Genomic DNA, 13,595 nt, shown 5'->3' on the forward strand with positions numbered 1-13,595 from the left:
TGCCTCATCCTCCATTCAGCTGTTTATCGCCCGCTCTTGCGGCTACAGCGTCTCGCTCACCATGTAGTTGAGTTGCGCCCACTCTTGCGGTGCAGCGATAGGCGGCTGCCATTGGATTCTTAAAATGGCGGACGGCTCTTCGGATTTGGGCCTGGTCCACTAAAATGGCCCTGGGACACCTTGGAACTCGGACGCTTGCCTGCTAGGGCTTGGGCTCCATTCTCGAAAGCGTCCCCTCAGCCGTGAAGATTCTACAAAAGTCTTGGGGCCCCTCGACTCCTGCAGGCTTCCGGTGGGGAGCGGCTGCCATGATTGCTCGCGGAATGACCACGACTGAGCCACGAGATGGTGGTGCTCTCATGCTGACGCTAGCTTCAGTCTGAAACATCCAGAAACAAGGTGGGGCTTTCATCGTTTGGGAAAAAAAAATGTTCTAATCCAATGAAAAGTGTTATTTTTAGGTCATATGACCAAGCCTTCCATCATTAGGAAACCAAAAGTAAAATGAACCAATTAAAAGTTTTATAAACAAGTCACATGACCTGTTATGCGGCATAGGGCTACAAAAAGCGTAGAATATCCGTTGGCACGTGAGGCGGCGTCAGTAGCGGAACGATGTGCGAATAGGCCGAAGGCAGTACAACGCGCCGAGATCCGGATGGCACCGAGGTGGTGTCCAGCAAGTTGCCGCACTGGTGTGGCCATCCTACAATGCTGCGCCGAAAGACGGCGTGTCCAGCTGAGTTCCGGTCACTCTTGCGGTACAGTGACTCGAACGCGCCGAGATCCGGATGGCACCGAGGTGGTGTCCAGCAAATTGCCACACTGGTGTGGCCATCCTACAATGCTGCGCTGAAAGACGGCGTGTCCAGCTGAGTTCCGGTCACTCTTGCGGTACAGTGACTCGAACGCGCCGAGATCCGGATGGCACCGAGGTGGTGTCCAGCAAGTTGCCGCACTGGTGTGGCCATCCTACAATGCTGCGCCGAAAGTCGGCGTGGGGTGCCCCGTTGGCTTATGAGGTGATGTCAGTAGTGGACCGATGTGTGAATAGGTCGGAACCAGCACAAGGCGCCAAGATCCGGATGGCAAGTCCTGGATGTTGAGTGCCATAGTTGAGAGTTCTGAGCAGTGCTTGTAAGACTGTCTGAAGCTTATTTGCACCTGCTGCAGCTTCACTATTGCCCTGGTGTGGCCAAAGATCGCCCATGACATAGGCGGCCGGCTCCCGAGGTCCGGCGGAACTTTTTTCCTTTTCCTTTCTGCATCTTGTCCCACAATCCGTTTGACCTGAAGACACGACCAGGTCCCTGAATGTGTGCAGGGGGACGTTATTGATTGAATCAAAATGGCGACTTCACACAAAGCTGACTCAAGCGTTGCTGTTGATGCTATACAGACAAAAATTGGTTTTCAGTTTGTACATTCTTCAGGATTTTTTTTTCCATCCAAGGCTGATTGAGAGTTTGTAGAAAAATGGCTTCAGATTTTCAACATACTACTCTTCAACATTCTTCCTAAATGTAACAATGTGAGACTCACTAGGAGAACGGCTGTTTATCTTTCCTTTCAAAATGCTGCCAACAATATTTTCTGAATGGAAGACACCATCTTGTAGCATAAAGGGCCGAAAGGGGTTCTGGTCTGGCCGATGGTTGGTGGAGACATTTTGACTATATCTTGGACCTGCCCGGCCTCGCCTAAAATGGCGCCGGTATAAATGGGACTCGTAACTCCTTGTTGTGTACTGGTTGAACAACCTTGATATCACGAGATATGAATGCAGTTTTGATGCTCATGGCGGGCGGGGACGAGAATTGATTGAATATTTCGACATCCCTATTGATATTAAGTTCTGATGTGTTATTGATTACTGTACTATTGAAAGTTCGAATTAACGTCACCCTTGGTACTTGCCCGCAAATGTATATCTAGATGATTTTTTTGTAAGTGGCTTTGTCGTATTTTAATTACAAAATGTATGTCCACCGATTCCGCAACTGTTAGACACCTTAGTTCTTGCAACCTAATGGCCCGCTCGTTACGTTCCTCTACAGTGTAAATGTCTCCTCATCATATACGTTTCCAGTTTGCTCCGTGGCCGGCCCACGTGGTTATAGGCCCGTATTTGTATACTGACATTTTCACAATAAAGGTTTTTAAAACAAAACATGGTAGTAGTATTTACATTGGTAAAGTTTTTACTTTTAGTCACTGTTTTCGAATCAGTAAAAGGCAAGTGATATAAAGCAGTCCAATTACATGACGGATAAAAGGTATAATACGTAGGAACGCAGTAAAGATAAATGGTCAAGGGCAGTTGTGTTTTCCACTCCTGCAACATAAAGTGATTGATAAGAATCTGATAATCAGGCGTATCGGCGAGTAAGACTGCAGGCCGAGCCTCTTTTACTCAACGGCCCCGTCATGGGACGAAGAAACGCCCTTTTTCTCGAAAAAGGAATATATTTTACTTGCAGGACAGTTGTAAATTTTCCGGGAAAGTACATTAGCCTGGAATATTATAACATATATGTTTAAAAAAAAAATGTTCGAAATCAATAAAAAGCGTATTTTTTAGGTCATATGACCAAGCTTTTCATTATTAAAATAACAAAAGTAAAATGAACCAATAAAAAGTTTTATTAACAAGTCACATGACCTGTTATGCTTACGTTACGCGCTGCGCGCCGCGCCCCGGATCACTTCCGGGTGCGCTAACGCGGCGGGTCATATAACGCATTACGCGACAACGTAGGTCAAGAATATAGTCAAAATGTCTCCACCAACCAGCGTTCGGAACACAACCCCTTTCAGCAGTCCAAAAAGTTCTGTTAAATGACAACAGAGGGGACAGGCTACAAGAACCATCAGTCAAAGAGGGGAGGGCAAGTTCTTCTCTACCGGGTCATGTTGGGGCGCTACCGGAACTGATCGAATTGGTAGTCTACAGTGTTTCTGGATGTTTCAGACTAAAGCTGGCGTCAGCATGAGAGCACCACCATCTCGTAGCTCCGTCGTGGCCATTCCACGAGCAAACATGGCAGCCGCTCCCCACCAGAAGCCTGCGGGAGTCAGGGGCCCCCAAGACTTTTGTAGAATCTTCACGGCTGAGGGGACGCTTTCGAGAATGGGACCCAAGCCCTATCAGGGAAGCGTCCGAGTTCCAAGGTGTCCCAGGGCCATTTTAGTCGACCACGCCCAAATCTGAAGAGCCGGCCGCCATTTTGAGAGTCCTGTGGCAGTCGCTTATCGTTGCATCGCAAGAGCGGGAGCAACTCATCTACATGGTGAGCGAGACGCTGTAGTCGCAAGAGCGGGCGGTAAACAGCTGAATGGCGGAAGAGGCACAGTGTAGCAAAAGCGGGCGGAATGGCAACTAAAACGGTAAAGGGGCGCCCCACTACAGTGTGTCTTCAGGTCAAACGGATTGTGGGACAAGGTCCAGAATAGAAGAGTCATCAAAAGGCAAAAAGTTCCGCCAGACCCCGGGAGCCGGCCGCCTATGTCGGGGGCGATCTCAGGCTACACCAGTGCTATAAGACTTGGGGAGGGGGTCGGAGCCAAGCGTCTTCTCCGAGTCCGTGCCATCACACCGCCCCTCAGGGGCCTCCGTCAAGCGGTTTAGGGAGGTACCATATCACATTGTTTTCAAATGCAGTCAGGTCCACAAACGACCCTCACTTACTTTGAGAATAGTGAAGCTGCAGTAGGTGGAAATAAGCTTCAGACAGTGTTACAAGCACTGCTCAGAACTCTGAACTATGGCACCCAACATCCAGAACTTATGCCATTTGAGAATGGCAGTGACATCGAAGCAACTCAGGGACCAAAACCATTAACGTACTTTCACGTATGAAAATCTTACTTGGGGAGGGGGCAGGAGCGAAGCGCCCCCTCCCAGTCCGCGCCACCACACCGTATGTTGAAAATCTGAAGCCATCGTTCTACAAACTCAACCAACCTTGGATGGAAAAATCTAGAAAAATGTACAAACTGAAAACCAGTTTTGGTCTGCATAGCATCAGTAGCAACGCTTGCTATCAGAGTGCATGAGTTTCATGCTCGATCGATTGAGCTAGCCAGATCGGGCAATAAAAAGTATAAAATAGTTATGTAAATAGTTATTTAATAAAATGTTTTACCCTGTTACTTTGCTGGTGTGTTGTATATATTTTTAATATTTGCATAGGGTTTGTCGTTATTTTGGGCGGGGTGGGTGACGGAGCCGAGCTGTCTTGCAGCCCTCATGGTGTGGAGCTCAGTTCATCTCACTATTTTCGTATTTCTCATGAAGGGTTGTTCCTAATATTTCTATTTTAGCGAGGTCAAAAAGAGATCCAATTAGTGGCCTACTGATTTTGCACGATTACTTTGATTTTTTTACACGATTTTTCACGATCCTCAAAGACTAAACAGAGTATTGCGACTTTGTGCTTGTTTGTAAATAGAGAATGAACCAAAGAGAATCAATTGTAAAACAGTAAATGCTTGGATAACAATCAATCAAATGGAGAGACAAGCAGGCACGACGGATTACAACGGGGGTAAAGGCCTGCGTTAACTACTCTTCACTATCTGCAAAGAGAGAGTACTACTAAGAGAAAAGAGGGGAGGGGGGGCAGCGTTCAAAGCACATCAGCGTGCATAAACACGAAAAAGTTTTTACCTATCACGTACTTGACATTTGACAGCTTTTGATATTTGCTATTAAAAAACCATTGAAATTCACAGAAAAAAACATAGGTTTTAGGCCATATATAGTTAGGAATTTGCATTTACAAAACCTTGAAAATTCACTGAAAAAACCATTGGTTATAGACCATATATAGTTAGGGATTAGCCTTTTCAAAACCTTATTATACTCACACAAAACCATTGAAATTTCATATATAGTTAGTTGCACTAACTATATATTGCGCACCCGCAATCCACTGCTGATGATGTCACATATTACATCATTCATGACATGGTTAGTGACATCACTGATGACATCACTGATGACATCTCAAATGACATCACTGATGACATCTCAAATGACATCACTGATGACATCACTGATGACATCTCAAATGACATCACTGATAAAATCACTGATAACATCTCATTTGACATGACTGATCACATCACTGATGATATCATTCATGTGATAATACCATGAACCTCTTCAGACTCTAATATAACCTTAGATACAATCAGTGTAAACAGACAGTCACAGACTGTCACTCATCCATGGAGTTACTCACACACCTAGTCAGTTATGCAAAAAATCTATCACACCTCCATTTTCTCAACTATACAGTTATACACACCTTACTTATTCAAACATATACTAACACATATTTACTCTCTTATACAATCCTTGATACATGTTCACAATGATCCATACAGCCACTCACACATTCACTGGCTCTTATGCACAGTTATTTATATATGTCAACTCTCACATGTACTGTGTTTTACATATGCACTTACTTTGACATGTAGCACTGAGATATCCATTCACTCACTAATACATTCATGCACAGTCAACCGCCCATACAGCTGTTTCCACATGCACTTTTGAACCCATACATATAGTGAATCAACTACTCACACATCTATGTACAGAGTCACACACCTCCCAGCCACCCATACACACACACTCAGTTTCCCATACAAATACTTGGACAACCAATGAATAACCCATACAGTTACTCATATAGCTACTGATCAACACATGCAGCAGTTTGTAGAACAACAGATATAATGATGCACAAATTAAGACAGTTTAGTCACTAACCCATGCACTCAGTAAGACACATTTAATCATTCTCTCATACAGTCAGTCATGCACCTACTAAATCCTTCTTCCAGACACTTATACATCCACTCATTCTTCAATATGTAAGACATATTTTAACTTTACAGAAACATACAGTCACTGGATGTTGTCATCAGTGATGTCATCAGTGATGTCATTTGAGATGTCATCAGTGATGTCATCAGTGATGTCATTTGAGATGTCATCAGTGATGTCATTTGAGATGTCATCAGTGATGTCATCAGTGATGTCACTAACCATGTCATGAATGATGTAATATGTGACATCATCAGCAGTGGATTGCGGGTGCGCAATATATAGTCAGTGCAACTAACTATATATGAAATTTCAATGGTTTTGTGTGAGTAAAATAAGGTTTTGAAAAGGCTAATCCCTAACTATATATGGTCTATAACCAATGGTTTTTTCAGTGAATATATATATATATATTACCTACTGGCGATAGCCAGTAGGTATATATAGTTAGGATTTTTTTCCTATGGGACTTTTGAAAATTCTATGTCTAATAACTTTGGCGTTTGTGGACGGAATTGGCTGAAATTTTCAGGAAAATGGCACATTTTGTTTCTGAGCAGCCCCTGAAAATTTTGGGGGGGTCGTCAAGGGGGGGCCGATAAAAAAGGGGGGTCCCAAAACGCTTTTTTCCCATTCATTTTTCCATAGGGCGGTTGGCCTCACTTTTAGCTCGAACGGCTGGATGGACTTGCACGAAACTTGGCAAAATTGTAGGGACTGTTAGCCCGATGTGCCTTTGCTAGGTCTCAATATATGTGCTTCAGTGGATTTTGAGAAATTAACGTTCAAAAAAAGATATATATCTGTAACAGCGCTCCGGGCAGCGCTCCGGTTCGCGTACTTTTCGCGTAACGGAACTTTGCGATGCGAAGCTGATTGGCTCTCTGGTGTCTGTCAACATTCTAAACAGTCCGGAGCGGCCGCCATCTTGTCTCTCGGTAGGATCGAGAGACAAGAGGAGGCCAAAACAAAGGGGGAAATGAAGGAAAGGGGGCAAGGTAGACCCCTTCTGACCCCCTAGGATTGATGAGGGGGATATTATAGAGCCACGCGGGGCCCAAAAAAAAAAAGAAATTCCGATTTTTTTCGCCGTAGAGACGCGTCTTGGTACGCGAACCGGGCAGCTAACCGGGCAGTGTAACGGGAGTCTGAGGAGTAGCTGATTGGCTGTCAACATTGTAAACAGTCCGGAGCGGCCGCCATCTTGTCTCTCGGTAGGATCGAGAGACAAGAGGAGGCCAAAACCAAGGGGGAAATGAAGGAAAGGGGGCAAGGTAGACCCCTTCTGACCCCCTAGGATTGATGAGGGGGATATTATAGAGCCACGCGGGGCCCAAAAAAAAAAAAAAAAAAAATTCCGATTTTTTCGCCGTAGAGACGCGTCTTGGTACGCGAACCGGGCAGCTAACCGGGCAGCTAACCGCGAAGCTAACCGGCAGTGTAACGGGAGTCTGAGGTGAAGCTGATTGGCTGTTAACATTGTAAACAGTCTGGAGCGGCCGCCATCTTGTCTCTTTGTGGGATCGAGAGACAAGAGGTGGAATAAAAAAAGGTGTAAATGAAGGAAAGGGGTAAGGTAGACTCCTCCTGAACCCCTAGGATTGATGAGGGGGCTATTAAAGTTCCCCGCGGGGCAAAAGAAAAAAAAAATTGCGATTGCGGTTTTGTTTGCGCTGCAGAGACGATACGTCACGGTTATGCGATGCATCATGAGGCGTCTCACGGGCTACGTGATACGTCACGTAATAAAGAATATATTTTACAGCTATAGATATTAGCTTTTAAAAAACCAATGAAATTCACTGAAAAAACCATAGGTTATAGACCATATATAGTTAGGAATTTGCATTTACAAAACCTTGAAAATTCACTGAAAAAACCATAGGTTATAGACCATATATAGTTAGGGATTAGCATTTACAAAACCTTATTTTATTCGCACAAAACCATTGAAATTCCATATATAGTTAGTTGCACTAACTATATATCGCGGACCCGCAATCCACTGCTAATGATGTCACATATTACATCATTCATGACATGGTCAGTGACATCACTGATGACATCACTGATGACATCTCAAATGACATCACTGATGACATCACTGATGACATCTCAAATGACATCACTGATGACATCACTGACATCTCATTTGACATTATTGATCACATCACTGATGATATCATTTATGTGATAATACAATGAACATCTTCAGACTGTAATATAACCTTAGATACACTCAGTGTAAACAGACACTCACAGACTGTCACACATCCATGGAGTTACTCACACACCTAGTCAGTCATGCAAAGAATCAATCACACCTCCATTTCCTCAACTATACAGTTATACACACCTTACTTATTCAAACATATACTAACACATATTTACTCTCTTATACAATCCCTGATACAAGTTCACAATGATCCATACAGCCACTCTCACATTCACTGGCTCTTATGTTCAGTTATTTATATATGTCAACTCTCACATGGACTGTGTTTTACATATGTACTTACTTTGACATGTAGCACTGAGATATCCATTCACTCACCAATACACTCATGCACACAGTCAACTGTCCATACAGCTGTTTCTACATGCACTTTTGAACCCATACACCTAGGGAATCAACTGCTCACACATCTATGCACAGAGTCATACACCTCCCAGCCACCCACACACATACTCAGTCTCCCATACAAATACTTGGGCAACCATTCAATAACCCATATAGTTACTGATATAGCTACTGATTTAAACATGCAGCAGTTTACAGAACAACATATATAATGATTGCCAAATTAAGACACTTTAGTCACTAACCGATGCACTCAGTGAGACACATTTAATCATTCTCTCATACAGTCAGTCATGCACCTACTAAATCCTTCATCCAGACACTTATACATCCACTCATTCTTCAATATGTAAGACATATTTTAACTTTACAGAAACATACAGTCACTGGGTGTTGTCATCAGTGATGTCATCAGTGATGTCATTTGAGATGTCATCAGTGATGTCATCAGTGATGTCACTGACCATGTCATGAATGATGTAATATGTGACATCATTAGCAGTGGATTGCGGGTCCGCGATATATAGTTAGTGCAACTAACTATATATGGAATTTCAATGGTTTTGTGCGAATAAAATAAGGTTTTGTAAATGCTAAGCCCTAACTATATATGGTCTATAACCTATGATTTTTTCAGTGAATATATATATATATATATATATATATATATATATATATATATATATATATATATATATATATATAAAGGGTGTACCTAACCAAGCAAACGCTGTCATGTGATCAAGGCTCCGCTGAGCCGAAACGTCGGTGACTCTTTCTGCTGAATAAAACCTTTTTATACACCTCGAGGTCCGTGTCCGGAGTCTGCTTGCTGTGTTGCACGAACGCGCGAGTTTGGAGACAAACGGTGTACAGGATATATATATATATATATATATATTATATATATATATTTTTCAAATATGCAACAAGCCAAAGTCTCTTAAGACAGAAATAGTGAATTTAGATTGATGAACTGGGAAGAGAGGAACACCTTCTATTAATCTTCAAAGCTAAAAAGCCCACTTTTCTCTACACTGCAAAAGCATGTTAATTCAGCACAAGCATTTCAGACTGGCTTTCATATTTTTCATGTGCCATGTTTTTAACTTGCACCAACATGTGCGTGGCAATTTAAATGCAGTCTGTCTGAAGCACAAAAATAAACAATGCCTGGCTCCAGATGAAATCTGCTCCATCAGGTGTGACCAGCATTTTCCATGGAAGAGTGGCACTATCTGTTTAGTGTGATGCCCATTAGGTTATAGAATGTCCCTACCACCTTCCAGAGGTTGGTCAACCGGGTCCTAGCTGGACTGGAAGAATTCAGTGCAGTCAACATAGATCCTGTTTCTGTTTTCAGCCCCAGCTTGGTGGACCAACTGTGCTACCTCAGAGAGGTCTTGGAGGCTTAATTATTAAGGCCAGTAAGTTTCAGATAGGATAGGGCTCAGTTGTATAATTGGACCACCAAGTTGGTGGAGGCCATGTAGAACCTCTCCAACTGAAGAGAAAAACCACACTGACTTGCAGGGCCACCAAGACCTAAACTGAACTGAGGGCCTTCCTTTGCCTCTTTGGATACACTAGGAGATTTGTCAAGGGGTATGACCCCATTGAAGCCCCTTGGCAGACCTGTCTTCATAGAAGCAGCTCAACTAGATGAATTGGATGGAGGCATGCCAAAAAGCCTTTGACACCCAGAAGAAAGGCATGTGCACAGCACTAGTACTCAAGGCCCCTGACTTGCTAAAAGAGATCCTCATGCAGATAGATGCTTTAAAGGATGGGGTTGGGTCTGTCCTCTCATAGCTGAATTATGGGGGCCTGGACCGTCCTGTAGCCTTCATCATCAGGAGGTTACTTTCCAGGAAACAAAGTTGAAGTGCAATTTAGAGGGATGCATTTCCAGTGGTCTGGGCACTGGAGAAGTTGAGACCTAACCTGTTTGAAACACAGTTTCGAGATCAAACAAACCACAGACCCCTCAGATGCCTAATGCAAATGTGGGATGAGAATCATGAACTATTGAGGTGGGCCATCTCATGACAGGGTGTAGACTTTATGGTGGAGCATCACCCCAGGACTGACCACGGCAATCCTGATGGTCTCTCCCAGTCTTTACTCCTTTTTGATAAGACGTCCGAAGGGGGAGATGGATATATTTCTCCACCTTCTGCTGCGGGGTACATATTCATATTTTGGAGATGTCCATCTTTTGTGTAGAATTCACCCTGATTCTATCCTTTCCATGCTGTCCTAGGACTCTGTACACTTTACCTGTGTCAACCAGAGGTAAAGTGCTTCTGCACATTTAAGTTACTTATAAGTCCCTAGTATATGGTACTGCATGTGCTTAGGGCTACAGCACTCAATTTGTCATCCACTACAGTAGCACTCTAAACCATGTCTCCTTGCCTGTCACTGCAGACTGTGTGCAGATTTTAAGTGCCATTATGACCTGACAATATAAACCTTTTGCATGGCGTAAACAATCCTTTCTAAAAACAATAAGTCACCCCTAAGTTAAGCCCTAAATGCTGATAGGGCTGGGTGCATGGTATTTAAAATGTAGGAAATGTATATTTAATGTTCACATGTCTTGACAATGACTAAACATCTAAAGCCATTTTTCACTGTAACAAGACCAACTCTCCCATACAGAAACTCTAGGTTACAATATAACAATATATAATGCTTGATTTGAGTTTGGGAGCAGCTACAAAAATTATTTTAGGACTAGTTTTAATAGTAATTTAAAAACCAACTTAATGGTAAAGTCTGATTTTATATTACTATTTTGAAATTAACCCTTTTAGAAAGTTAGTATTTTTCTGCCTAAGCCAAAGGTGCCCTTCTGCCAGTTTCCAGGGTCACCTGACAGTTAATAGGTCTTTGGCGGTATTTGTATTGCTCACAGACAGTGAACAAAAAGTTTGGGTGTGTAGAGATACACATACATACAAGGGTTGAGGCAATAGACCTGCACCTGTTACAGTCTGTGACTTTGAGTTTGTGATGCTGCTCAAGAAACCAAGGAACACAACCCTGTCTGTTCCTTTCAGGGCAAAACCAAAAATACAAAGCAAAAATGTGGAATCAGCACCCATCAAGAAGTATCTTCCATAATCTCTGATATTCCTCAATCAAGAATAAAGTTGTTTTCAAATGAACAGGTCCGAACTTGAATGTGGTTTATTTTCAGTTCTTTATTTTGATGTTGTGTAGAGATATTTTTATTCCTTGAGCAGGTTGGCTGGGAGGATTGTGGCAGTCCTTCCTGAGCTTTAAAGAATGCTTACCCTGTCACTGGTAGATGTAGCTCACACCTGGCTCTGCCTCCCTTTGTCTTCCATGTCAGCTTGGCTCTAAACCCAGTGGGGGGAGGATGCCCCTGATCTAGTTTAGAATGACCACAAGAGAGGGCTTGCCAATTTACTATAGCCCCACCTCTGGGTGGGTAGAAAGAGCTCTGATCATGAGAAGAAGGGTTCTGAAATGTTGAATTTAGGTAGAGAGAGATGCAATGGGATAGATTACAGTAAAACACACACTTAGTACTGTTAAAGTGGGTGGTGTCACCACTGGGAACTTTTGCCCCATTGGTTAAAGAGTGGCCAGGAGTTTCTTCCACTCACAGACTAGCATTGGGCATTCTGAATACCATCTTTAGATCAATCCTGGACCTGTGGAAGAAAACAAGAGGACTGGACCTGCTCTCAGTGACGTGAGAAGAGCATAAAAAACTGGACCTGCTTTCCCTCCTATAACCAGGACAAAGAGGTGGACTGCAAGTGTATTAATGCTGACCTCCTGTTTGGGCTCCAGGGACAAGACAAGTTCTAAAAGGCCTTTTTCCTGCATTCCCAACTGACCAGTTACACCTGTACCTTCCAAGGATCCTACTGCTGGCCTCTCCTGGAGTGAGTCTTGATCTCCAAGTGGAGTCCAGTAGGTCCTGGACACTTGGCTGGTGTCAAAGTGTCCCGCTCTGAAACCTGGAACTTAGAAACTCTTTGTCATATTTTTGCTCTGAGGACTGATGGGGAACCAGGACCAACCTGACAAGTTGATCTGATGAAATTGCAGCTGGCCCAAAGATTCAGGTTGCTCTTGCTACTCTCTTCTACATAGTGGCAAATCCGATCCAGAAGGACTTTGTGGACAGGCTGTCCATCCTTTTGGAGCCCTCTTAGGCTACTGCCTCAAAAAAAAAGAGCTCCAAAAAACTGATTAGGTTTGTAGGTAAAAATCCTAACTGGATGAAGCTGTGAAAAGTATCCGGCTGGCAAGAGACCTTCCCTGGGTGCGAAATTCAAATGTTTCCCGCCCTGAGGTTTCCCACCAAATGTCAACAGCTTTTTTAAGACCTTACCTAGTGGCTATCTGATGATATGGAGCCTTCTTCGGCTACAACCTGCTAGTTTATCGGCTGAGGCTTTTTGAGTCCCATCCTAAAAACTAAATCTGAAACCTAATCCATATAATGCAACCGTGCTCCTGCAAATTCTGCTTTACCATTTGATTTGAATTTGAACTTTAAACTATAAAAATCCATAACTCTGGTCCTACTGATTGGGTTTCTGTCATCTTAGGGGTCATTTTATTTATTACAATGTACTCTATTTTGGTAACTTGGTTGGGGATTTTCTTGTGTCGTGTCTTCGCTTTATTACTATTTGAGTACTTCTGAATAAATAATAACCCGGGGCGTTAAAATCCGCTCCGCTCGCGGAGTTTGCAGATATTTTGCAACTCCACGTTCAGCATAGAATGCGGAGTTACCAAAACTCTGTGCTCCGCAGAGTAGCAGAGTTTTTTTCTTGATTGCACTTTCAAAATAGGTTTTCGCGCTTGCGGTAGCGACTTACCGGGATTCCTGCGTTCGCTGACTAGATTTCCTATCCGTTCGTGTGCGCCACGAGATTTTGGTACATGCAGAAATTGCAATCTGGAGAAGAATATCTCTTGAGCAGGATAAAACCCTCTCGAAAATTATTTGGATGAAAAAAACTCATCAAATTGACATTTGGCTGTACTTTTTTTGTGCAAGGAGTCCGTTTTCCTTTTTTTTTTCTTTAAGGGGAAGGAAGTGTCCCAGAGTCTCCAACTTCCAGTTCCTGTCCAGCAGGCTCCTCCCAGTGCTTTGTCCATGTCTTGTTCACTTTTCATTTG

This window comes from Lissotriton vulgaris, chromosome 9, assembly GCF_964263255.1.
Source record: "Lissotriton vulgaris chromosome 9, aLisVul1.2, whole genome shotgun sequence".
NCBI lineage: Eukaryota > Metazoa > Chordata > Amphibia > Caudata > Salamandridae > Lissotriton > Lissotriton vulgaris.